The sequence below is a fragment of the Triturus cristatus genome, chromosome 12 (genome assembly GCF_964204655.1).
Source record: "Triturus cristatus chromosome 12, aTriCri1.1, whole genome shotgun sequence".
Taxonomy (NCBI): domain Eukaryota; kingdom Metazoa; phylum Chordata; class Amphibia; order Caudata; family Salamandridae; genus Triturus; species Triturus cristatus.
Window position 1 is genome coordinate 263,533,909 of NC_140595.1, and position 27,137 is coordinate 263,561,045.

The window sequence follows — 27,137 nt, forward strand, 5'->3', positions numbered from 1 at the left end:
TGTCAAGACCACAACGGATAGTGAAGTGTGCTTCATCTCTCCCCTCGGTAATAGCTTGGGGGAGCACCGTCCGAGCTTCCACCGGACTCTGAGGCAGCACCTGCCCCACCTTGTTCTACCCTTATGAAAAATAATGGGGTGACCCTGTGTCCCTCCGAACCTGGGTATTTGTATTATATGGCTACAATGGTTCTGTCGGGGAAATACAATTGCTTTGGGATGTTCACAATATAAATACATTACATGTAACATGTATCCATGATTTAGGAAGAGAAAAGAACAACACCCAAGCGAAAGTTTCAATCAATATTTTAAGAAGTAACAAATAAATTGGGCTACAATGGTACAATTGAAAGAATTGTGAAAGAGGGGTGACATGTAGAAGTAAACACAGACAATACACTTAGTACACTTGGTATAACAAATAAAGGAATAGTTGGGAAAGTGCGATTTTTGGTAAAGTCCATATGATTGATCGCATACGCCTCCTGTTCATATGTGAATAGGCTTTTGAACTGAGACGTTGCGTAGACACTTAGTATGCGTCAACGTTTCGACCCTATGTAAGGCGCAAACATTTTTTACGCATCACGGCGGGTCTTCTTCGGGACGGAGGAGTGTATGTAGCCTGCGGAGTAAAAGAACTTCTTTAAGGGTGTGTGCTAATGCGAACAAGTAATTAAATCAGTGTTCAGAAAGGTAATGATGCTTACCCTGCGCAAGAGTCATTAATCACTGCGCTTGTATTATGCTTCTTTTTCCAAAAAACGGGGTCGATTTATGTTTGACCTGTGGGGTAATAATATCAAATATCAATGAAGTGATAGCTATTTACAAGGACCGGACGAACTATGGGCTTTAAACAAATAAATCAGGCTTTGTGCAAGTGCATATGTGGCTCAGTGTACAAATAAAGAAGCGCCCCAGAAAAAGTTGCTCTGAACATGAGGAACTAGCACGTTTCAAAGCAATTAATTCCTTCATGCCAGTGAGGCGATTTAGCCGAAGCAAAAAAGAGAGGGATTTGAAGCCGAGCCGGTTTGGGAAGAAGGTCAAAAGCCAGGTGGTTGTCTATTTCAAAGCGAAAGTGAGGGATTTAAAGAGGAGCCTGTTTAAAAGGAAGTCAAAGGACAGCTTAATAATTGCTGTTTGTCTATTCATGCCAGTCGGGTGATTTAAAAGTGAGGCATTTAATAAAGAGCTAGTTCGGAGGTAAATAATTTCCAGCATGAACATGATACATAGTTAATTAGAACGTACCTCACAAGAGACACGAGTCAAAGAGGTTTGGCAAAAGTCCAAGTAGTTAATTCTTTCAGTCAGTCGGGTGATTTACTGCAAAGAAAGTGAGGCATTTAAAAGACGAGTCTATTTTAGATTTACAGAAAGTCAAGGGCCAGGGGGTTAAGACACTTACCACGATCTGCTGAAAATGACATCTCTCCAGCTCTCAGTGCAAAGCGATACTGAGGCGGGAGAATGGAGCCTGTTTATGTATGCAGATGAGCGTGGCTTTGACGTGCACGTTCACACATGACAGAGGGAGCAGGGATTTCATTAGTAACACCTGTGTAGAAGCAAGGGATGTGATGTAGAGAGAGCAACTAGCTTGCTAACTCTGTTGTGGCCATGAGTCAAGGGGAGGTGTCAAAATTGACATTAGACACAGACTAAACAAGCATTTGCAATGCATTAGGTCTCGCATTTTTTAGAGTTTGCGCGATTGGCATTGTAATGTAAATGTTTTTAACTTATGTGTTTTGGAGTGAAGTGGATGTCTGTGATGGCAATTGTGTGTTTTTTCAATGCATCTAAAAGGAAGCACATTTAAACTGAACCTGTGTATTTGTAAAAAAAGAAGAAAAAAAAATGTTCAATCCTGAGAAGCCTCTTGGCGCAATATAACAGCCGTTAGTTGTTATCCTATTCAATGGTACCCATTTACTAAAAGGTGAGAGGACACGACAGGATTCAAACCTTTGCCCTCCGGGTAAAACACTGATCATGGATGCAGGTGCATTTAGTCGATTTAGCGGCCATGCCCAGTGAACGTGCAAAAAAAAAAAATTGATAAAAATACGCCCACATCATATTTCCCAGTATTCACAAACCATCAAGTCTTGTGTTGCTAAATGTATGTGATAGGCTTTTATATTTTAAATGTGGGCAGTCTACGATTGTGTATGCAGCATACTGTGGAACAATATATCTTCATAAAACGTTCCTCTGTTTTAAATTGCACTTGTATGTTGGTCACAAATTTCAAAATTACTAAATGTCACATAATATTTTCCCTTACTCGTGTGTAGCCCATCGAGTTCAGTTTGTTTTTAATTTGCATTCTGAGATTGTAGAGCTGATTAATCCGTAGTGAGATCAGGAGTACAGGTCCCATAAAGCAAAGAAGAAATCTGGGTCGACGATAGATCTATAATAATTGAGCAATATGAAAGTGAATTCTTTGTAAGTGGCGCTATCCACTTATTCGCAATACTGATAAAGGCTGAAAAGATAGTAAATACAATACTTAACAGGATTGACTGGCCCTCTGGACCTCTGTGCTCCAGCGAAACAACAACTGCCGCACCATTGATTGGTATTTACGGAATTTGTGTGCTTTTCCTCCTAACTGTCTTCCGTTGTTCATCACCACTGGCATGCCCATACTCATTTAACAATGGATGGAACTTGAATAAAAATAAAACCCATAATATAAGCAGACTCCAATAACAATAATATCACAATTAACGGGGAGAGGATGTTGCCTAATGGTGAGAGTGGCGGAACGAGTTTTGGCTTTGGTTTAACATCTTGTAATTCTGGTCAAATCACTTAATCTCCCCGTGCCTACCCAAAAATGTATGTTTCCCTGTTTAAAGTAACTGGTGCTCATGTAAAGCACTTCTATAACTTCTGGTCGAATTAGCGTAACAAAAAAAAAAAAAGCATTGGCATAGCCAATAGGTCTCGCCTTTGGGACCTTATAAGTGTTTAGCCATGCAACAGTTGTTGTTGCACCAAGGATATTGCGCTGCATAACTAAATACTTATAAGGTCCCAAAAGCGAGACCTATTGGCTATGCCAATGCTTGTTGTTGCATGTTGGGAGTGAGGTCCTATTTAACACATTTTCAAACCAGGACTACAAATCCTAAAATTGAAAAAGGTTTCTGACAGGTACACGGTATAGTCCCGCGTGGAACTGGGAGCCTTTGTGTTTTTTCTTACCTAGCAGTGGCCTCTTCGTGATTATTCTGTTTAAGTGTATCGATGTCTACTGTTAAAGGTAACAGTGTTCCAAAAATAGCAGGAAGCCTGTGTTTGTCCTCTTTCTACACCAATTAATACGAGGCTCGTTGACAGCCGTGTGACCAGCCCAATCCAAGAGACATTTAACTGACTGAGGTGTAGACCAATCACGAAAGGCCACATCTTTTGAATGCACCGCCCCTCCAAAAAAATTAGCTGTGGTGTAATCGGAAAATAGTGTACAGGAAGCGTACATGTCTGTGCCTGCACACGTCTGGACTGCAGCCGCTTTGCATCCTGCTAAGTTTACTAGAAAGATTGGCGGGATGTGCTGCCCTCTCTGTGAATACAAATAAACCAACCATTTTGAAATAGTGATTCGTTGAGTTTTCACTGCTATATTAGACCGGAAGACAATATAAAAGTCAAATACGTATTTTTTTCTATATTGATCGTAAGAATATGTTTTGAGTTAAGAAAGAAAGAAAATGATTGCGTCAACGGAAAAATTAAATGTGAAGTTTTAAATTTAATTGTGTACAAGTGTAATACTTACAGTAGCATATGTTTAAACTTTCGAAGTGTGTTTTTCACTTGTCATTAAATAAATGCTTCGAAACTACTTCCATTGCTGTCGTGTGCCTCCTTTTGCCGCTTCATCTGGAATATACTATTATATTGTCCCTTATCTATGTTTGGAAAAGATGGCTCCCTGTTTCCTCCTGAGGGCGATACCATGTTTGATATGTGTCTGGGTTTGCAGTTTCTGCTGCTCGATTGTGTGCCACTTAAACTGTAAAATAATCGCTAGCGATCGTTTTTCTTGTTTGTATCCCACCGAACGACAAAATAAAATTAGCTCGAAGGTGGGGATTTGAAGATCTCCCCCCCCCCCCCCTTCCGAGTCTGATGGTAGAGTCTACTCAAAAGCCTGCCCCTGGTGTGCTCCGGAAGTGTTTTGTAGTCTCTTTGGTGACGCTACCAGTGTGTGTGAAGGAGGGACTGCTGGAATCATGGGGACCTGGGAAGGTAATGGTTTATTTTATTCATTTCCCTTGATGCTGAGCTATAGAACTTTCGTAACAAGCCTAATTGAAAACATTTATTCTATTTTTAAAGTCCTGGTGAGGAAACTTTAAGGTTTAAGTGAAGGGATAAAAGTGCAAGGTCCGTAATGAATGGCAACAGTGATCTCACTGGAGAGCCATGGTTATTAAGTGAACAAGACAAGCCCCGCGGAGCGTGGCGCGCGTGCGCTTGGGGGCACGTGCGTCTGCGCAAGCGCGTCTCAAGCGCGTCCACAGACCCCGATCGCTGCGCGTACCCTGGTCTGTCTCCCTTGGGAGCAAACACGGCAACAATAAGTCTCGTTGGCGGCAGCGCTTCGCGCTGCAACGCCAGCGAGACCTAAAAATTGATAACTAAAAGACTGGAAAAAATAGTTAAATAATTTGACCTATTATAATTTTATTATATTCAGGTTTGCCACTCTGGGGCGGAATAATTATTATCCTTTCAAATAGAACTGTGGCATTTAAATCAGACTTGGAATTTGCCCTGTTTGAGTGTGACTGGTAAAACCAAAATGTCATGACAAACAGAACAGTGTTTTCATACAAAGTTTGGGATAATTATCAAATTCAATCTAACAATAATCATGTCAGGATGGTCATAGGGGTGACTTCAATGAAGTCATAACTTGGCATTGTGCCTTGATCTACGCAACGCTTGGAGGATATGGAATCCCAATTCTAGGGAATATACTCATGCACCCAAATTGATTTCTTTCTGATACCAGCTGCGGATCTACTGCATACTCTGGGATGCCCACATCCTGGCCAGAGGACTTTCTGATCCTAGACAAAATGGTGGGACCCCGGGAGACCAAATCCTAGTGGGCATTGGTACGCTCTTGGCAAAGACAGACATTACAAAGCACCAGAAGAGGGTGTCAGCCCCCCATTGCAAGAATGGACTACTATGCAAAGTTGGAGGAATCCATTCACATCCAAGAGGGTGCCCACAGAAACATGTCAGGGTGTGGGGCAAATAGTGGCCTTATTAACGTCTAGCGGGGTTGTGAGGGCTGGGGGGCAGAAATGTATATTTTTGTTGTGAATCCTTGCACGTTCCCTGGGTGGACCAGGGAGTGATGTGTTGATGCTCTGTTTGTGTTGAAAGAAAATAAAAAAAAAACTAAAATTGTTTAAAAAACAAAATAAACAGAAACAATAACCATGTATACATGAGCTCTGTGATGCCTGATCTTAACCCCTTCAGTGCTCATGACGGAACGGTTCCGTCATGAGCCACGGTTGAGCTGTGCTCATGACGGAACCGTTCCGTCATGACCACGCCCGCGCAAGAAACCGTCAGCACAGCGGCGGAATTCGCGCAGCATGGAAGGGGTTAAAGAAAGACGAAGTGGAGTAATCTGTTTTCGGTTTCCTTGGCATTCTTCATGTAACATTTTTGGCACAGCACAATGGCGTTCACTGTGATCAAGCCTAGCACGAACAGCTGAAACATAGCAGATCTGCAGTTTGCTGAGTTAAGAACAAAAATCTACTGCAACGAGTTCCACATGTATGCGCTCTTTTCTGCAGCGGTTACAATTCTGGCATATTTAACTTGGGGAAAACTGTGTATTAGTGTATAGAGGTGTAGTGGTGGTTCTGACACACTTTCCATTGAAAAAGCATTTTGGATTTCCCTATAACTTTTAACCATGTACACAGATTTGCTATAAATTTGGCAATTTACTAGCTTAGTCAGCAAATCTTAGACATGCAACATTTGCAAAGATCCATCAATGGAGAAAACAAGCATTGGCATTGCCCATAGGTCTCGGCAACCTGAGAGTTATTGGCATTGCCAGTGCCTTTTTGCCATGTTGACTAGCCGCACAGCTGCTGTTCAGCCAGGCTAAAGTCATGGAAAAAAGCACTACCACATAGCTAGTGCTGGCCGTGTCATAGCGCTACTGTTTCATAGCGCTACTCTTTAATTGAATAGCTGTGAAGTATAGAACTACCGTTGCGCGTCCCTGTGCAATGTGCTGCATGGACGTCTGTACTGCTTGTGGTTTGTGTGTCTGCGGTGAGTGCGTGCTTGCATTTGTCTCGTGTACAGATGGCTGTCCTGCATGTAATGTGTGCTCTGTGCCAATGCAGAGTGTGTAAGTCTGAGGGAGGGGGGGGGGGGGGGGGTAAAGAGGGTTTTGCCTCCACTGCTGAGGGTAGTCTGGGCACATCCTGAAGACGAGGGCAACCCTGTACGGGCAGTTGGTCATAAAGTAATTAAATGTGGTTTTTGGGTCTTCTCTGGAATCAGCGCCGACTCTCACGCCATTCCTTGCTAGCCAGTACTTGACCTTGGCAGCACTTCTGTACTGCGCCCACAGCTGAAGTCATAATCATTGATGTGAAGGTTGTGTTTATAGTGCGTGGCACGCCGTGCTTCTGGTGTGGGAAGGACGAGAGCACAAAAGTCACTGAACAATACAAAAACGTGTTGGCGTTCTTTTTAAGCATAGTTAGATGTGGAAGAGGAGGCGAATTGTCATTTCTTGCCTAACGGTTTTCTAGGTAAATTGGCGGTTCTTTAAAAAAAGAAAAAAGTTTGTTTCTTAGGCCTGCTTCTGCTACGACTATTGTAGCCTGCAGATAAGACGGTGCTGCTTGTTTTCATACAGGAGTGACAGCTGTTAAGAACAAGATGTAAATAAGCATGTTCGATCTCTGTTTGACCACCTAGTGCACCGGCAGTGGCCCAAGGCTACCTCTCAACAGCGGAACCCTCAATCTTCTCCCACCCCCAGCACAAAACCAAACTGAACACGGAGCGGCAAATAACTATGGGTGCCACAGAAAACAGTCAGATGGCACCGCACTGAGCGTACCTCGAGTTAGGACAGTAGGATTTTGCAACAGGGGGGTCTCCTCTTGCCGTCACCTTACCTCTCACACACAAGCAGCAGCAAGCCGCTAGCTGGAGAGCTTCAGACCGCCCATCTCTCCTCCTACTGCGGTCGTGGCCAAACTGCACCCCGCCCCCTGTGCTTCCTGTCCCCGCCCCCTCCTCTGAGCATCTGCCCACTGTTCTCTCCAACCGTCTCTGCAGCCCCGGTACGCGCTTTGAGCTTGCGCATTGTCTTGCGGAGACAACCTGTTGCGCAATACCGATACGCACAGTGACGTCGGCAGCAAACGTGGCGGGCTGTTACGTTACATTCGGTTACAAGCGAATGGAATACTTATGTACTAACGTTCGCAGACACATACCGTAAAAGCAGCTAATCCATGCTCATTTGAAAGATGTCTGGCATTTATTTTTGCTTCCATTTCTTTAAAAATGTAGCTGAAGATATATAAAGCAATTGCTAAAAATCAATCTTCCAATAAAATGGAGAATCAACTTCCCGCTTCAATCTTACTAACAAGCTGTCTCCGTGGAGCAAGTCAGCAACGAGGTGTGTGCGCGCGCGTTAGGCGTGTGTGCGCGTGTGTCTGCGCGTCCACAGACCCCGATCGCTGCGCGTGCCCTGGTCTGTCTCCCTTGGGAGCAAACAAGGCGACAATAAGTCTCGTTGGCGGCAGCGCTTCGCGCTGCAACGCCAGCGAGACCTAAAAATGAATTACCACATTTTGAAGGTGTTCCAACAGTCAGATAACTAATTCAAATGGCATTTAAGCACTGGGTAAATAATGACATTTAGCTCGATGCCCACATTGTAACATGTTTAAATATTAACACAAATGGAATACAGTTTATTTAAACAGTAGGGTGGTCAGCAGAATAATGCAAATTAGTTAGTCATATATAGTCACAAGGAAGCATATTCAGGGTCTGCATAAACAAAAATCGTCACTGACTTTTTCCATAAAAAATTTTTATTCATGAATTAAAGTACCATAGTACAAGTTAAATATGGTCATAGAAGGGTTTACTGCGCATGGTCATACAAAATCATATGCAATTGAAAGATTCTAAAGTCTTGTCATTTGCTTATATGTCTCCTCCTGTTCGTTTAACCCATTTTTAACTGAGTCTAGCAGGTGAATCCATCTGCATTCTTTAAAGTTGAGTGTTTGGAGTATGCTCCCGCCCCTGGGATGGAGTGTCGCCTTTTCAATTACCAACCATTGTAGGTCATCGGCTGTGTGGTTGTTTGTGATGAAGTGGTCAACCAGCGGGGCTCCCTGCACATTACAACGGATTCTACTTTGATGTTGTATAATCCTAGTTTTTACTTTCTGGGTAGTCTGTCCTACATAGATTTTTTCACAGGGGCATTTGATGGCATAGATCACATTGTGACTGTTGCAGTTACTGTGATGTCGTAGGTGATATGTTCTTCCAAGGTGTAGAAAAGTCGTACCAGTTAGTGTAGATTCACAAGCCTTACATGTGCTACACTTGAAATGTCCCATTAAAGGTGGTAAGTTAAGTTGTTGTCTCAGGTCTTGTGGTTTCTCCGTTCCAAGGAAGGAACTTACTACATAGTCTTTGATGTTTTTGGCTCGTTTAAAAGCAAACATGGGTTTCTCCTGTATTCCAATTTCAGTGCTTATTAGATTCCAATATCTAAGTACGACTTTCTTTATTTCATGACTGCGTGTGTTGAAGGTGGACACACACACCAGTTTCTGAATGTCTTCCATGTGTGGTTGGATTTCCAGCAGAGTTTCTCTGTGTCGGTACCTAGCTCTTTTACGCTCCATTCTCCCGCCTCAGTATCGCTTCACACAGAGCTGGAGAGATGTAATTTTCAGCAGATCGTGGTAAGTGTCTTAACACCCTGGCCCTTGACTTTCTGCAAATCTAAAATAGACTCTTCTTTAAATGCCTCACTTTCTTTGCAGTAAATCACCCGACTGACTGAAAGAATTAACTACTTGGACTTTTGCCGAACCTCTTTGACTCGTGTCTCTTGTGAGGTACGTTCACCCGACTGGCATGAATAGACAAACAGCAATTATTAAGCTGTCCTTTGACTTCCTTTTAAACAGGCTCCTCTTTAAATCCCTCACTTTCGCTTTGAAATAGACAACCACCTGGCTTTTGACCTTCTTCCCAAACAGTCTCGGCTTCAAATCCCTCTCTTTTTTGCTTCAGTTAAATCACCTCACTGGCATGAAGGAATTAATTGCTTAGAAACGTGCTAGTTCCTCATGTTCAGAGCAACTTTTTCTGGGGTGCTTCTGTATTTGTACACTGAGCCACATATGCACTTGCACAAAGCCTGATTTATTTGTCTGAGCTTGGTTAAAGCCCATAGTTTGTCCGGTCCTTGTAAATAGCTATCACTTCATTGATATTTGATATTATTACCCCACAGGTCAAACATAAATCGACCCCGTTTTTGGGAAAAAGAAGCATAATACACGCGCAGTGATTAATGACACTTGCGCAGGGTAAGCATCATTACCTTTCTGAACACTGATTTAATTACTTGTTCGCATTAGCACACACCCTTAAAGACGTTCTTTTACTCCGCAGGCTACATACACTTCTCCGTCCCGAAGAAGACCCGCCGTGACGCTTGAAAAATGTTTGCGCCTTACATAGGGTCGAAACGTCGACGCATACTAAGAGTCTACGCAACGTCTCAGTTCAAAAGCCTATTCACATATGAACAGGAGGCGTATGCGATCAATCATATGGACTTTACCAAAAATCGCACTTTCCCAACTATTCCTTTATTTGTTATACTAAGTGTACTAAGTGTATTGTCTGTATTTACTTCTACATGTCACCCCTCTCTCACAATTCTTTCAATTGTACCATTGTAGCCCAATTTATCTGTTACTTCTTAAAATATTGATTGAAACTTTCGCTTGGGTGTTGTTCTTTTCTCTTCCTAAATCATGGATACATGTTACATGTAATGTATTTATATTGTGAACATCCCAAAGCAATTGTATTTCCCCGACAGAACCATTGTAGCCATATAATACAAATACCCAGGTTCTGAGGGACACAGGGTCACCCCATTATTTTTCATAATTGTACCAGTGCAGGTTTGTTACCTGCGAGGGTTGTTCTAGAGATTTGTTTCATTGCACCCTGTTCAAAATTGTCATAATATGTCAGACAGGGATACGCTTACATACAGTGAAGATTATATAGCGAAACTAATCCAAGAACAGAGTGAGCTCAATCCTTTGGCATTAGGAACTGGGCCTCTTGACATAACACTTAATGAAAAAATCTCCAAATTAGAGAGGTTGGAGAAAAAACTAATACGTACTCGCTTACATGGTCATCTTCTAACCAAGTATTTACAGGCAAACATTATTCCAAAAGGGTTACAAGTCAGAAATGAACCTGCAATCTTCATAGAAATTCCCAAATTTCGAGAGGGCTTCTCATTCGTTGCGAACAACTGCTCCCGACACTGGATGGTGTTAGGTGTTGAGACGGCTCTTGAATATGCCCAAAAACTTTCACAGGAAATCGCAGAACTAAAATGAGATTTTGGAAGATAGAACGATCACAAACACTAAAGAAGCCTTGGAACGCGCCGAAAAAACCTTGATAGAATTCAACACCATCACTCTGAACAAAAAACTTGAAAAACTTAGCAAAGACATTAGAGCATATGATTAAAAATTGACTTATCCATACTTGAGTGAGGACCACTACGAGCAGGATTCACAAGGCTTCTACACCACTCGTGGAAGACAAGGATATCGCAGATACGCAAATCTATCCAATTCATCATTTGGCAGTGGATCGGATAGTGGAAGTGAAACACCAAACACAAGTACAAATAGTAGACCCTATCAACAAGAAACACGTTTTCAAGATCAACAGGGACAACGCTTCCACGGCCCACAAAGCAGTGCTTTTTTAGGAGAGCACACATGGATGAACAGGGACACCAACTGGGAGAGACCGTCAAGATGGAACCAAGGACAAAACGGACCACGCGGGAACACAAGAGTAAGATTCAAGAGGAATGACAATCATGGAGAGATCAACACCAGACGACAGACCTACAAGCGAAGCGCAAGTGTATTGTCTGTATTTACTTCTACATGTCACCCCTCTGTCACAATTCTTTCAATTGTACCATTGTAGCCCAATTTATTTGTTACTTCTTAAAATATTGATTGAAACTTTCGCTTGGGTGTTGTTCTTTTCTCTTCCTAAATCATGGATACATGTTACATGTAATGTATTTATATTGTGAACATCCCAAAGCAATTGTATTTCCCCGACAGAACCTTGTTCCACCCAGCATGGGAATAGCGTCTCAAAAGGCACGCAGCAGTCACCGACCGCAGTCCCGAACTGGCAGAGGAGTAGATCTTTTACCCCAACTGCTCAAGTTTCTTGGATTCCCTAACCGGAGGTGCGGAAGGGAATGCCCTTGGAGAGGCAGGCCTGTACAACCAGGCTCTCCGGCGTGGGGTGGTAAGTGAGGCAAAAGGGGCTGCCCGGGGTCGGGCGATGGCGTCGTATTACACTCCCATCCACAGGAGCCCCTGACTAAGGTTTGGCGTCTGTTAATGCGACATGAAAGGGCTCCGCTAAGGAGGCCGCTGGCTGCACCACTTTATTCAGGAGATCGGACCGAAAGGCACCGTAGGGAGCTCGAGGAGAAGAGCCTCAGCAGCCCCACGTGCCACTCCTTGAGAATGTACCAGCCCCTTCCGAAGTCATGGAAGAAGGGGACAGTGTACCAGGGTGTGGCGATAAATCCATATCGTCTGGATCCTCCACATTGTTAACCCAAGCGTGACGTAGTCTGGCCCTGGAGGCAACTGCGCCTCGCCCGGCACTGGGGGTGGCACGGAGGCCAGCCACGTGGCCGGGGGCGACGCTGAGGCCGGAGGTGTCGCCAAGGGTGGAACCGGAGGCTGCGCCGAGGCCAGAGGTGGTGCCGAGGCCGGATCCGGATCCAGAAGCGGCGGCAAGGCCGGAGCCATCGACACCTCGGGGTATCTTGCCGGCGTAGCCAGTGCCAAAGGCGGCAGCATGGGGGGAAAACCACCAAATGGGTTCGCGGGGCCCAAAGGCGCTCTGGAGGGACCCAATGGAGCAAATGAACGGCCCATGGCCGACAGGAATACCTGTATCTCTTCCGGAGCCGCATACGGGCCCGGAAAGGGTGGGTAGTCCGCAGGCAACAACGGAGGCCTCACAGGAGCCGCAGGGGGCCCCCCGCCCCTTCCACCGTGTCCCGCAACCGGTAAGGGGTAGACGAAGAGCGACACCGCTTCTTGGACTTTGTATGGCGCTTTGACTTACCTGTCCCAGATGTCGACAAACTATGGTATCGGCTCCGCGACTGGTCCCTCGACCTCCCTCGGGAGCGGGACCTTGAGTGGCGCGGAATCGATTGCCGGGCCTCCAACGACTTTCGGGAATGCTTCCGCAAAGCCTTTGGCGCCATGGCCCGACAATCGGGGGACGTCTCGGGACATGGGCATGCCCCCAGCAGAAGAGACACACGACGTGCGGGTCCGCCATCAACGTGTTCCGATGGCATCCCTACTGCACCAGAAGTCGAAACACGACAAAAACAAGAGATGCAAGTCTCTGAAACAAAGTCAAATTTATTGACTAGGGTACCGCTCTCACTCGGAACTGCGCTGCTGGCGCAGAAAAAGAAAGAACTGACATCAGCGCGCGTGGGTGTGTCTAAGTAGCTCCGATGAAGTCATCTTGGCGACTACTATGCCAGCGACGTACGTGGAGCCGCACGACAAGGCCTATCAACGCGCAAGGGTACTGCTGACGAAAACTTTCTGGATCCAGTCTGATGCCTGGGGTTATTCTAAGGTAAGGAATCTATCACTAACGTGCCTCTTTCAGATACACTGACCAGAGACGCTGAGGTTCCTACATGCAGAAACTTCAGTTCGCAGTGGTCTAACATCCCTTGCGGAGTGTCCAACTCGAGACCAGGACGGGGTCCCATTTTCTCTCCTTTCTCAGGTAATGGGGTTGACTAGACCTTAGAGGGATTCTTGGCATAACACCTACATAGATGCTAGGTACATTTGGTTAGGGAGGCATCGTAGGAGTACGCACTTATCATGTATTCTATGTACTGTATATATTCATGATTACTGCGAAATGGTAGAACTGTACCATCCCTTTACTTTCGTAGTACTGTTAATCATATATCTCTGCTACTGTCTAATGGTTTTTGCAGCTCATCTATTCTACACTAGAATAACAACTGTTCAATAAATTCTTATTGAAACGCCCAGCCTGTTTATTCTGAGTCTCTCTGAGAGAAACTAAGTAAGCATGAGTGACTGAGCGAAAAGTAGTATATTGTTTCCACAATCCTGGGGGATCAGGTTGTCATGTTCCGAGGTTGCCAGAAACTATTCTCCCCGATAAGAGGAGATTCTAGTGGCACTGTGAGCCTGCTGATACAAACAGGCTAACCTATGCGGTGGGGGTGCACAGAATCAGTCTGCCACCAAACCCACAGTTTATGTTATCCAAAACGCCCAGATCCTGTATAGGTAACATAGGAACTACACAACACTCTTGGACAATAAAGTCCTGCCTTGAGATATTTTATGACTATTATGTGTAGAATTGAAACTCTCTCATACATTCAGGCCTCAGTTGCACTTTTATCAGTGAGCAGCTTGTCAGGAATCCCCTCATCCATAAACACACCAGTCAAAAAGATATTAAGTAATTGTATTCACACTCACCGTCTCTCCACTTACATGCTCTAATCCATTCCAAAGATATCGGCAAACCCACATAATTGGAGGTTCAAAACATTATCATTATAAAGAAAGGAGCTACTGGGCCCCAACTGTAGTAAGTGAGGTCATTTGTCACTGGTGTCCAACCTAGTATGGTTCTGGAAACTGGTCCATGTACATTTTCCATACTTTTTTTTTAAACTGTATTTTATTGATTTTCCACTAACAACAAACATACAGTGCATTTGGCATATGCGGGGGGAATCTTCAGCAAATAGACGTTAAACCATTTACAGATCTTCCAAAGTTAGGTTACAGATATAAATTATACATAAATCCGAGGGTGTCCCAAGACAGTATAAAAAATAAAAATAAGGCATCAAGCTCTAAACCATGCAGTCAGATATTAATGTCGTTGGGAAATCTACCAAGATATAAATAGTTGTGGCACCCTTCATTCCTGCGCACACGAAGTATCCTCCATGGAGTGGTCCTCATCGTCTTGGAACATACCCAGCAGCTCTGCCCACTGTAATATAGCCGCGGATGCCCCGTCATCAATACGTGTGAGGCGCATGTGTTGTTCTTCCACAGCCCCTCACTCCATCAAATCCTTCAACCAACAGGTCAACAGCAGCGGGGTCCGCACCCCCATCCATCCAATTGCCACCCGCCTCTTTGCCAGGAGTAGGGCCAGTTGAGCCAAGCTGTAAGGGATCCTACTACCTCTGGGGCGCACCACCACTCCCAATAAACAGGCAAGTGGAGTCAATGGGACGCCAATCCCTGTGGCCGTCTCTATACAAGGTTCCACCAGTACACAGTAAGCATGAACTGAAGGACATTCCCAGGCTAAGTGCAGAAAGCTAGCATCTACCCTCACGCATCGCGAACAGGCAGCATTTCTCGTGGTGTCTATCCTGTTCAGGCTTTGTGGGGTGACGTAGGTGCGGAGTACGAAATCGAAATGTAATAGTTTGAAGCGATTATTGCAGGATACGATACGATACGAGGTTCAGCGGCATCTCCCAATCCCCATCAGAGATCAGCGCCTCCATATCACCCTCCCATGCCCTTTGCGCAGGGTATTGCCGCGGCTGCATGTCTCTCCGGAGGGCTTTGTAGAAATATGTAATGAGGTAGCGCCGTTGCCCCCATTCTAGGAGGCCCTCGAGGACCTCAGATGATTCGGGGCCTCTGGGAATTCCGACCAGAGATCTCTGGCCACACTCTCCACCTTAGCATAATGAAGAAAAAGAGCCGGTCCCACCCCAAAGGTGTCCTGCGCATCCTGGAATGACATGGTGTCCCCAAGGTAGAGGTCATGCGCTTCCAGACAACCCCCTTCCCACCAGAGCTCCATCAACATGGTGAAGTCAATGTTTCTAAAGGGTGCCAAATCCCAGTTAAAGTTCCCTACTAAGGGGAGCCTTATGAAGAACCATCTGAACTGCTCTTTCCCAAATCCTTGCAGTATGAGTAATCAAGTATGACAATTGGGCCTCCGATCTCCCCTCCGACAGCAGCTGGGGCAGGGTATACCCCTCCAGGTCAGCTCCCAAAAGTCGTTTCTTTCCAGTTCTCAGCCTCCTCTAGCCCTCGGGCCGCATGCTGTAGGTGAGCAGCATAATAGTAGAATTTTACATCCGGGACTGCCAACCCTCCATGTCTCATTTCAGGGTAGTAAGCGCCACTCTGCTACGCATACCCGCCCAGAAAAGCATCATTAAGAGGCTATCCAAGCGACGGAAAAAGTGGTCCGAAAGTGGAAACAAAGAGTTCTGCACCAGATACAGACATCTCATGAGAAAGGCCATTTTTGCTATTGACACCCTGCCATTAAAGAGAGGGGGAGTCGATTCTAGAAGGAAATGGATGTTTCCCGATCGGATAATACCCTGTCGACATTTTCATGCTGGTGCTGGGCCTCTGTGTGGGTAACTCAGATTCCCAAATATCGAAACCCTTCTACTTCCCAACTCAGACCCACAGCTGGTAGTTGATGCAACTGCTTCCCAATCATTCCCCCAAAGGGGAACACCAAAGACTTATGGATGTTAAGCTTCACTTGCGAGATATCGCCAAGATCGCTCATTTGCCTCATCAACAATGAGAAGGACTCTCCCGGCTCTCGAACATACGCCTATGCATCATCCGTGTAGGGCAAGACTACATGATTAGTGTTCCCCACCTGAATGCCCCATGGGTCCATCTCTGCGCGTAGCCACAGCGCCAGAGGCTCAATTACCAGGGCGAACAACAATGGCGGGAGGGGACAGCCCTGACAGGTGTCCCTCACCACCGGCTATGCCGCCGATAGCTGCCATCTCATCTTGATGCGTATCGAGGGCTCGGTGTATAGAAGCTGAATTCAAACACAGTAATCGGGACCAAACCCCATACCCAAAAACTGCCATAATAAAGGCCCATTCCACTGAATCAAATTCCTTTTCTAGATCCAAGGAGATCAATGCCATCTCCTCCTTCAGATCCAGGTCAGTGTGTAGTACATGTGTCTGTCTACGAATATTATGCGCAGTACTTCGAGCTTGCATGAAAGCGCATTGGTCCTCATGGACTAGATCCCCCCCCTCCAATTCTCGTCGCTAGAATCTTGCACAAAAATTTTAGCTCAGTATTAAGCATAGTTAGGGGCCTATAGGCAGATGGATTCTCAGGATCCCCTCTGGGTTTCAACATTAAGCATACCATTCCCTCTCTCACAGTTTGCGGTAAACGCCCATTAACTTCAGCTTCCTGATAAACCTCAACCAGCTTCTCTCTGAGAGTTGGAGAATAGCCCGATTGAATTCTGCTGGTAATCACCCCCGCCGGGGACCTTGGATTTGCATAAAGCTTTAAAGGCCTCTCCCACCTCCTCCGCCAAGAGGTCCTTCTCCAGCTCTAACATGGTTGTCCTTTGCAGTTGTGGAAGTCCTGCCCAAGCCAGAAAGCCCTCTATCCTACCCTCGGCATCGAGAGGACCTGCCTTATACACAACCTTAAAATGGTTCAAGAGCGACGTTAGCACTTCCTGGCGCTCGGAGCGCAGATTATCTTCAGCGCCCCATTTTGAGAAAATGAGGGGCATCTCCACCTCCCGTTTGAAAATCCACGCCAACAGTTTACCCGATTTGTCCCCTTCCCTATGCAGCAACTGGCGATAGGATTTAAGACCTGTTTTGTCCAAGGCGTCCGAGAGAAAGCGTACCTCTCTATGAGCCTCCAGTAACCCCGCACAGTCCCCGCCTGTTTCTGAAGAGTGGCTAATTGGTCCTCCTGACTTTGTAGGTTCACTATAAGTCTCCTACGCACTCCACAGACAGTAACAATACAAGTGCCACCCATAACAGCCTTTAAGGGCTCCCACTCAATAGCACTGGTGTTCATCGTCCCCCAATTGTTGTCAAAATATGTGTTCAGAGCAGTTCACAGGTCCTCCCTACACACGGGGTCTTCCAGCCGGTCAGATGGCATATGCTATGATCTGCAACCATCCAACCCTTCATTCCAGACCAACACTAGTAGAGCTGGAGAATGATCAGACAGAAACCGGGCCATATCCGTCACAGCAGAGATCTTGGAGTGGTCCAGGCCACCCACCAGAAACCGGTCCAGCCGACTACAAGTGTCATGCGTTAAAGAGTTGAAACAATAACAATAGGACTGATAATAATGGTAATAGTTAAGCACAATAGCATTCATCATGGGCAAAGATGCACAAACACAGAAGAAGAGTCAAAAAGCCCTAAGAATAAAATGCAATATTGTTTATGGCAAAATTAATATTGAATCAGGAAAGACGTGTGAGGTGTCCCAAGTGAAGTTAGAACCTATATACAAAAGTGACAAGTTGTGAAACACTGAGGTTTCAAATATACAAAAATGACCATCTAGTAAATATACAATAATTCACAGCCTTCAGTAACATTGATGAAAGCGGAGTTCAATGGTTCATTTTAAAAGCGTGTCGACGGCGTTTCGACCTCAAAAACAACAGGCGGTCTCATCAGGACCCAACAGTGAAAGACACCTGAATCTATTATAGTAGTCAGAGTGGTGAGGTGCACACCAGTATAAAAAGTGATTCAAAAGGAGTATTGCGGAGGGTAATTACTTACATGGGGCCCAGCAGGGCATCCTGTAAGTGGGAGGGGGGGGGGGGGGGAGTCTAACAGGCTTTCCGGCATGTATACATGTACACATCCTTGAACAGTGAAGAATTGTCAGGCGAGAATCCTTATTGATATTTCACAAGTGAAGAATGACTGAATGAATTTGCATCAGGCAAGTAAGCCGCCTTTGTCAGCCGAGCAGCGTGCTAGTGGGCATGCCGCTTTTTGGAGGACCGCTTCAGTCTGCCTTCGTCTGGGTAATAACCTGAACTTTTTATACAGGTGTGCGCCTCACCACTCTGACAGAATACTGTAATAGATTCAGATGTTTCTCATTGTTAGTTCCTGATTAAACCTCCTATGGTTTGTGAGGTCGAAACTTCATCGACACGCTTTTAAAATGAACAATTGAACTCCGCTTTCATCAATGTTACTAAAGGCTGTAAATAATTATAGTATATTTACTAGATGGCCGTATTTGTATATTTGAAACCTCAGTGTATGTATATAGGTTCTAATTTCACTTAGGAAACATCACACTTCTTTCCTGATTCAATATTAATTTTGCCATAAAACAATATTGCATTTTATTCTTTGGGCTTTTTGACTCTTCTGTGCTTGTTCATCTTTACCCATGATTAATGCCATTGTGCTTAACTATTAGCATTATTATCAGTACCATTGTTATTATTTCAATTTTCCCACAAGTAACATTGTCTTTCGATATATAACATATGCCCTGGTTACTTGTGAGTAGGGTGGCCCTTGTGTTTTCTGAACCCAATGCTTTAAAGAGTGGCATGTATATTCATGTCCCTCTGGGTGCAAAAGACACCACCTGTCCCGCAGCCCCAGATTTTGCATTGCCCTTCTCAAAGCACTTGTCATCGATGGTTTGGTCCCTACCCTAGTAGGGTGGCGGTCTCCCTCTCCATCCAAAATCCAATTTTATTCTCCCGCCCAGATGATGGGGGATCCCATACTGTCCGACAGGAGATCCTGAAACACCTCAAAGAAGAACCTGTCATCTAGGTTGGGGGCATATGAATTGAGCAAAGGGAGCTCCCTCCCCTGTAGAAACCCCTGGATTAGTACATATCGCCCCTCCATATCCGCCTCACAATAAGTGAGCTGAAAGGTGATCCCTGGGCCACCCATATAGCCACCCCCCTAGCATAAGCGGAGTAAGAAGCAGAGAACACCTGACCCCTCCATTTGTTTTTCAGTTTTTGCACATCCACATTCCCTAGGTGCATCTCCTGTATACAGGCAATGTGAATCTTATGCCGTCTAAGGAAGGAATGATGGACCCTATAGCACTTGGCATAGTCTCAGAGCCCCCGTACATTCCATGTGATAATGTTAGGTCAATCAACCATACTTCGGATGCATGTTCCCGTCTGCCCACGCACCCACCCCCCTCCTCACTCGGAGGGTCAGCAGAAGGCCCAGAAAGCCAGTCATAATTTGCACTGTTATGGAACATATACCTAAACAATAAACAATTATAAGAGATCCCCAACCATGGGATGCATGAAACTTCCACCCCCCTCCCCGGAAATACAGTGCAACAACATTTCTGCCCACTGCAAATCCAAGCCTGCTCTTGCTGTCATGACCTACAGTCTAAGTTTTACCTACCACAGCTACGAGGAGGCACCCAACAGATCTGATCCCGTAGTACAAAAAATGAAGCCATGTGATGCATTTATGACTTTTTAGGAGCAGTAACAAGCGAACACAAGAAAGAGAGAAGAAAAACTAAAAGTAAGACCCGCACACAGTGGCAGCAGCCCCCTGCAGACGAGAGAACAGCCAATCAGACAACTGTATGTAGAGTTTTCAGCACAGCTCTTCAGGGACTGTGTCTTGCTCATCATCCTCTCACATCACCTCGCCCTCTCCAAGTTCTCTCCAGGGGGAGCCAGAGCCATAGTGCCATCCTCTGTATCTGCATCCTGGCAGTAACTGATCTCTCCGGACTTCGATGAGGGTACTGCCTCCTTCCCTTTGGAGCCCCTAGGGGACGGCGTCAGGCGCCTCACCGATCTCCAGGAACAAGTATGTTCTCGGGGCACCTTATCCCAGACCTCCAGCCAGCGCCAAACATTAGGTGAGTCAAAAAAATAGGGCTTGCCACCAGAGAGGACCCGCAGGCACGACAGGTATAATAACATGTAGCGAAGTCCCATGGAGCGCAACTTGGACTTATCTTCCAAGAATGTTTTACAGGCTCCCTGTACTTTGTTCGTGTAATACAGATACTGTCTTGGTCTTTGCAATTCAATATGCATGCAATGAGAGCCTGTGTAAGTGCCCCAGGCCGCGGCGGAGCCACCAAAGCACGATGCGCTCGTTCAATAATGAACATGGGAGATAATCCATGGGGCTTCAATGTGGTTTTGATCCATGTCTCAATGAACTGCCCAGGGTGTGCTCCCTCGGCTCACTACGGAAATTTCAAGAGGTGCACATTGTTGCGCCAGGAGCAACCCTCTTCGTCTTCCACCCTCGCCTCTAGGACTCCAGACCTGGACATGATCTCAGCAACTTGTTTTCTCAGGGAGGCCACCTCTGTCTGCAATTCGTCAATGGAGACCTCTGCCAGCCGTACGTTATCAGACACCTTGCGTAGGTCCGAGCGACGGAGATTGTCCTCCAGAGCGACGGTCTCAATTTTGTTCTCAAGAGCTGTACAGCCTCCAACAGTTCCGCCCTCGTGGGCTCCTCCGCCGACTGTTCAGCACCTCCCTTGACTCTGCAGCGCTCCACACGGGTGGGGACAGGCAAAGTGGAGGCCGGGGTTGTACAGTAATCCATGGTGTTGCCCTGGGGGGCCCCCCATCTGTCTATTCTGTCCCATGTGCGCCCCAGAGAACGAAGGCTTCTCCCACACTCAAGCAACAACGAGTAACAGGTGAGTCCACAATTCCCCCCTCCCTCAGCACCACAAGGTGACAAAGCAGCATGACCCTCCACCGGCTCACAGCACAATGCCGCAATGTCCCAGCGCTGGGCTATTCCTCCCGTCCTGGGGGAAGGGGCCTGAGAGCACCATTTCAGGCCCAGCACGCACATGAGATCATAGGGAACGACTGCCGGGCCCAGACCACACCCGCTCCCTCTTCTATTTCGGATCCCAGGGCTTCGTGCACTACCCAGGCACCTCCCACTACTCCCAGTAGCAAGCAGGCGGTGCCTCCCAACGATGCCTCACCTGCAGCTCCTTTTGGCAGTCCTCAATCAAGAAGACCAGGCGACCGCATTCGGGCTACCAAGCAGAGCCAGCAGCACCTCCCCACAGATTAATGGTAGGATCCCAGGCCGCAGCAACATCACTCCTAGTGAGTATTTCCGTGCTGCCAAACAGAGCCGCACAACACCGGCAGCCAACCACTCCCGCAGCTAGTCGGCCGCGAGCGGGCAGCATTTCGCAGCCATGTCAGTCCTTTTGCCTCGCTCGGCAGAGAGGCCAGGCGACTGCACCCGGACCCGCGACCAGGGGCGCCCTGCCCCGTCTAAAGTACGAATCATGTAATTTGTCAGGCCCTGGGTCCGTAATGGACAGTCCCGGCCTCGCATCTCCCGTGCTTTGCCGCCGCCGACCAAGGTATGCCACAGAACAGGGACAGTATTGAGGTTCAAGAAATAAGGATTGTGAAGGATTAAGCGGGATCAATCGGGAGCCTCTCAGAGCTGTGTCCTGTCGGCTATCTTGCGTGGCGACGCCCCAGCCCCACCCCACATTTTCCTTACTGGACTCTCAGGGTAGCATAGAAAAGCGGTCACATGCTTCTCAGGGAGGTAGTGTGGGGTGCGGCAGAGTAAAAACAATTGCCTGCCCAGTGCTTACCTTTTATGAAAATATAAAGAACTTTAATCTTATAGTAGAACTAGATACAACACACAATATGAGGGGGGATGTCACATAAGAATGTAATAAGTTGAGTTTCACAGTCAGTGTTGTAGCTAGGGAGGGGCGGGTGCAGTCTAACCCGGGCAGCCCATTTTGGCAGCGGCTCACCTGACCACGTAAGTCCCATGTTTCAGTGTGCAGGCTAAGCACCCCATTTGATCTGCTGGTTATTTGTCATAGTTCGGGCTGTGCAATGGATACAGGGAACGCTCACGCCCTTTTAGCACAGATTCTTTTCTCATGGGGGCCACAGTGGCAGCCCTATGTGGGAGAACGTTTGTGGCCGCAGACTCGAAGAGACAGGTCTGAGCAGCAACAACAATATTCAACAGGAAAATTCTTCTTGTTTATTTACAGACAAGTGCTTACAGATGTGGCAGTTGCAAGCACCAGGCCAAGTCTCTACTGGTGATGTCTCTGTGGCACTTAGAGACTCCAGGCCGAACAGGGCTTCCCGCTTCGGCAGAAATGTGGTTATCACTTCCATCATTAGAAGAGGTAGCACCGATGTCTCTAGCTCATAGTAGGCTGCCTGGTGATACAGGAATATTTGGTTTGGTATGATCTTGTTACAGCTTTTATTTATTTTATTTTGAAGGTTTTATATAGCGCTGGCTAGACCCAGAGGTATCGGAGCGCTTTACAAGATAAGGATAGTGTTGTAATCTTGGTTTGTTCCGCCCCCCCCCCCTTCCTTCCACATGTTTTTTTCCTTTCCTGCCAACAGATAGTATAAGGCACATAGGGTATAAAAGCATATGAAAGGTAGAGCAACAAAAATGTGAAATATACAAAGTGAAAACAACATGAGCATTAAGCAAATCAATGTAAATAAACAGGGGCAGGAGCTATACATTTCAAGTAATTAGGTAATAGGTGAACAGGAGACAGGGCATATATTACTGAAAAAATATAGTATGGTGATAAGAGATCAGGAGTAGGACAGAGGTTATGATCCCCAATAATAATTGAGGAGGTGGGTATTGAGGTCTTTTTTGAAACTGGAATAGGAGGGATTACAGCGCAGGTTTTTTGGGAGGGCATTCCAGATAATAGGGAGGGGAACAACCTTTACAACGCAACTTTTACAACGCACTACCTTTACAACGCATTTTTTACAACGCATAATCCATTACAACGCATGACATTACAACGCATGACACTACAACGCATTTTTAAAAACTACCTTTACAACGCATTCCATTACAACGCATACTACCATTACAACGCATACCATAACAACGCATAATATTACACTACACTATCCAACACTTACCCTACTGTTGCACCCCGTGGAGTTAGAATAGTAATTTTTACCCCTATACTATCCAACACTTACCCTACTGTTGCACCCCCTGGAGTTAGAATAGTAATTTTTGCCCCTATACTATCCAACACTTACCCTACTGTTGCACCCCCTGGAGTTAGAATAGTAATTTTTACCCCTATACTATCCAACACTTACCCTACTGTTGCACCCCCTGGAGTTAGAATAGTAATTTTTACCCCTATACTATCCAACACTTACCCTACTGTTGCACCCCCTGGAGTTAGAAAAGTAATTTTTACCCCTATACTATCCAACACTTACCCTACTGTTGCACCCCCTGGAGTTAGAATAGTAATTTTTACCCCTACACTATCCAACACTTACCCTACTGTTGCACCCCCTGGAGTTAGAATAGTAATTTTTACCCCTATACTATCCAACACTTACCCTACTGTTGCACCCCTTGGAGTTAGAATATCAATTTTTACCCCTATACTATCCAACACTTACCCTACTGTTGCACCCCCTGGAGTTAGAATAGTAATTTGTACCCCTATACTATCCAACACTTACCCTAATGTTGCACCCCCTGGAGTTAGAAAAGTAACTTTTACCCCTATACTATCTAATACTTACCTTAAATGCAATTTAATATTATGCGTTGTAATGGTATGCGTTGTAAAGGTAGTATGCGTTGTAATGGAAATGCGTTGTAAAGGTAGTTTTTAAAAATGCGTTGTAGTGTCATGCGTTGTAATGTCATGCGTTGTAATGGATTATGCGTTGTAAAAAATGCGTTGTAAGTGCATGCGTTGTAAAAGTGTGCGTTGTAACGTCATACATCCAATAGGGACATTGCCAGAGAAGGAGCGAGATTGTGTGGCTTTCTTTTTATGCAGAGGTGGGATTAGGAGGAGGGTGTTGGTGCTTCTCAGAGGTCGAGTGGAGCCCGCAATGTGGAGTTTCTTTGAGAGGTACTGCGGAGTGTTTTGGTGGAGGACTTTATGAGTAATGCAGGCGGTTTTATAGGCGGATCTGCCTTCGATAGGGAGCCATTTAAGAGATTTGAGAGCCGGGGATATATGATCGAAGCGTTTGCAATCCGTGATGAGCTTGGCAGCAAGGTTGAGCACAGCTTTGACTGCAGCAAGGTGTACCTTGGGGATTCCGTTAAGGATGGCGTTACCATAATCAATACGTGACAGAACAAGAGACTGAACTACAAGTTTAAAATCATCGGTGGGTATGAATGGTTTGATTTTCTTGAGGTGACGGAGAGTGAAGAGGGCTCCCTTTGGCAGAGTTTTTGATGTGAACTTTAAGGATTAGGGTGTTGTCGATAGAGATGCCAAGAGATTTGACGGAGTTGGACAGAGTGAGTGAGCATTTGAGTGCATTGAGGTCAGAAATCCATGATTGAACGGGGAGAGGGTTATTTTTGAGGGAGAAGAGAATGATTTCGGTTTTATTAGGGTTGAGTTTGAGATGATTGGAATGGAACCAGGTTTGGATCTTGATAAGGGTGTTGTTCAGGTGTAAGATGTCAGCATGAGTTTTAATCTTGTAATAGATTTAGGTGTCATCGGCTCAGAGGTGGTAATTTACACCTGCTTGGTTAAGAATGAGGGTGAGGGGTTCCATAAAGAGGTTAAAGAGGGAGGGAGAGAGAATAGATCCTTGGGGGACTCCAAGGGAGACGGGAGTGGGGTTAGAGAGACAGTTTTGAATTTTGATTGGCTGAGTTCGGTGTTGTAGATAAGAGATGAACCATTTGAAGGCAGTGCCATTAAGGCCGAAACGGGTCCTAAGCACATTAAGTAGGGCTGAATGGTTGCCTGTATCGTATGCTGCGGAGAGATCAAGAAGGATAAGAAGGCAGGTCTCGCCATTGTCTAGTGATTGATGGATGTCATCTATGACATTGAGCATTGCCGTTTCAGTGCTGCAGCCTTTTCTGAAGCCAGATTGAAAAGGATCGAGTAGGTTGAAGTTTTCGATGTGTTTGTCAAGTTGTAGTAGGACACATTTTTCAAGGACCTTTGAGAGAAGGGGGAGATTAGTGATGGGGCGGAGATTATTTAGGTCATTGGGGTCAGCATTGGGGTTTTTGATTATGGGCGAGATTTGTCCAAGTTGAAGGGAGGTGGGGACACAGCCCGTGGAGAGGGAGGTGTTGATGATTTTGGTCCAGAATGGGGTGATGATGTGCTTAAGGCAGGGACAAGGTTGGAGGGTATTGGGTCTTTTGTGTGGGAGGACGGTTTAAGATTGCCAATTATATTGAGGACTTCAAGCTCAGTGACGGGGAGGAAGTTGAGCAAGGAGGCATGTTTCTTAAGCTGAGAATTAGGGGAGTTGATTACTGGAGATGTGGTAGGTGAGAGGCCTGTGGAGTGGTGGGGGGGTAGGGAAATGGGTGGGTGAGGAGGCTCGCTGGGGAGCGGTAGGATAGTGGGCAGAGGAGAGAAAGTGTCAGCTGGAAGGGGGGATGTGGAGTAGGCATTAGAGGTGAGGACAAGATTGCATTGGGAGTTGGAGGATAGTTGTGTGGGAAGGAAGGATTGATCAATTTTGGCATTTTTTTCCGAGAAGAAGTGGGCAATTTCTTCACATCTGTCTGAGGAGGCTGTCATATTTGGAGGTGCGGGGGAAGTTTGGTTTCGGATGATTTTGAAGAGTTCCCTGGGTCTGTTTTTGGCACGATCAAGTTGAGTGCCGAAGAAGGATGCCTTTTCCTTGAGGATGTGTTTTTTGTATGTGGATCTAGCACGTCTGAGAAGTGCAAGATGGGTGGGTGAGGGATGGTGTCTCCAGGTTCTTTCCGACAGTCTGAGTGCCCGTCTTTCATTATTCATCTCTGTATTAAACCAAGAGTTTGAGGGGGTGTGTGGTATTCTTAGTATTAGTGTGTTCTTAGTAATCCTAGAATATAGAACTTAGAATATGGTAAGGTTGCCTAGAGATGTTTAGAACACTGAATGTTGTGCAGAGGATATTCAAATAGGAGAGAAGCTGTTACTCTTGATGCTGTTGGATGAGGTTTCTTCATTTGCTTGTACCTAATAAAACCTCAATGAACTACTTCTGATCTTCGTGTACTTGATGAAGAGGCTACACCTCCACATTTTGGCGACGAGGATGGGATGAGTCGGTACAACAATACATTACGGTTCTTCGGAAACTAGCATCTACATGCAATTTCGGTAACACACTGGATGAACGTCTAAGGGATCAATTCATGCAAATGTAACTTTAATGTAAAAGAAATAGAATATCTAGGACATTTGGTTTCACAAGATGGTATCAAACCAAAACCTTCTCTAGTGAACTCCATCTTAAATCTAAGATCCCCTTCAAACAGACGAGCTGGTAAAATTCTTTGGCATGGCTGAATTTTACCATAACTTTGTACCAAATTTTGCTGAAAAAACTGTCTCACTCCGCACCCTTATGAAGAAAGGTAATGAATTCTTATGGTGTAAAAAATGTGAAGAAGAATTCAATTGTATAAAAAATGATTTACATAATGCTCATAGTTTAGACAGTTTTGATCCTTCTAAAATGTCGTTTCTCTTAACTGATGCCAGTGCAACCGGCATTGGAGCTGTATTGAAACAAAAGGTAAATGGAAAAGATAACACTATACTTTTCATTTCCAGACCATTAAGAGGGGCAGAATTACAGTACTCTAATTGAGAAAGAGGCTTTAGCAGTTTTTTGGGCTTTACGGAAATTAAGGAAATTTTTGTGGGGGAAGGAGTTTAAGGTTTTCACAGATCATAAACCCCTTAAGGAAGTTTACTCCAATAAGGGTATAGATTTTGTTTCACCCAGAATTAGAAAATGGGTTGTGGCTCTACAAGAGTTTGAGTTTGAAATTTTCCATGTTCCAGGCTCAAACA

At 45.6% G+C, this 27,137-nt stretch overlaps 1 protein-coding gene across 3 annotated transcripts in view; it reads right to left on the bottom strand.

Moving 5' to 3' along the window:
• Positions 1-27,137, bottom strand: part of LOC146775817 (FH1/FH2 domain-containing protein 1-like) — a 2,636,482-nt gene that overhangs the window by 1,239,838 nt on the left and 1,369,507 nt on the right. The window lies entirely within an intron of this gene.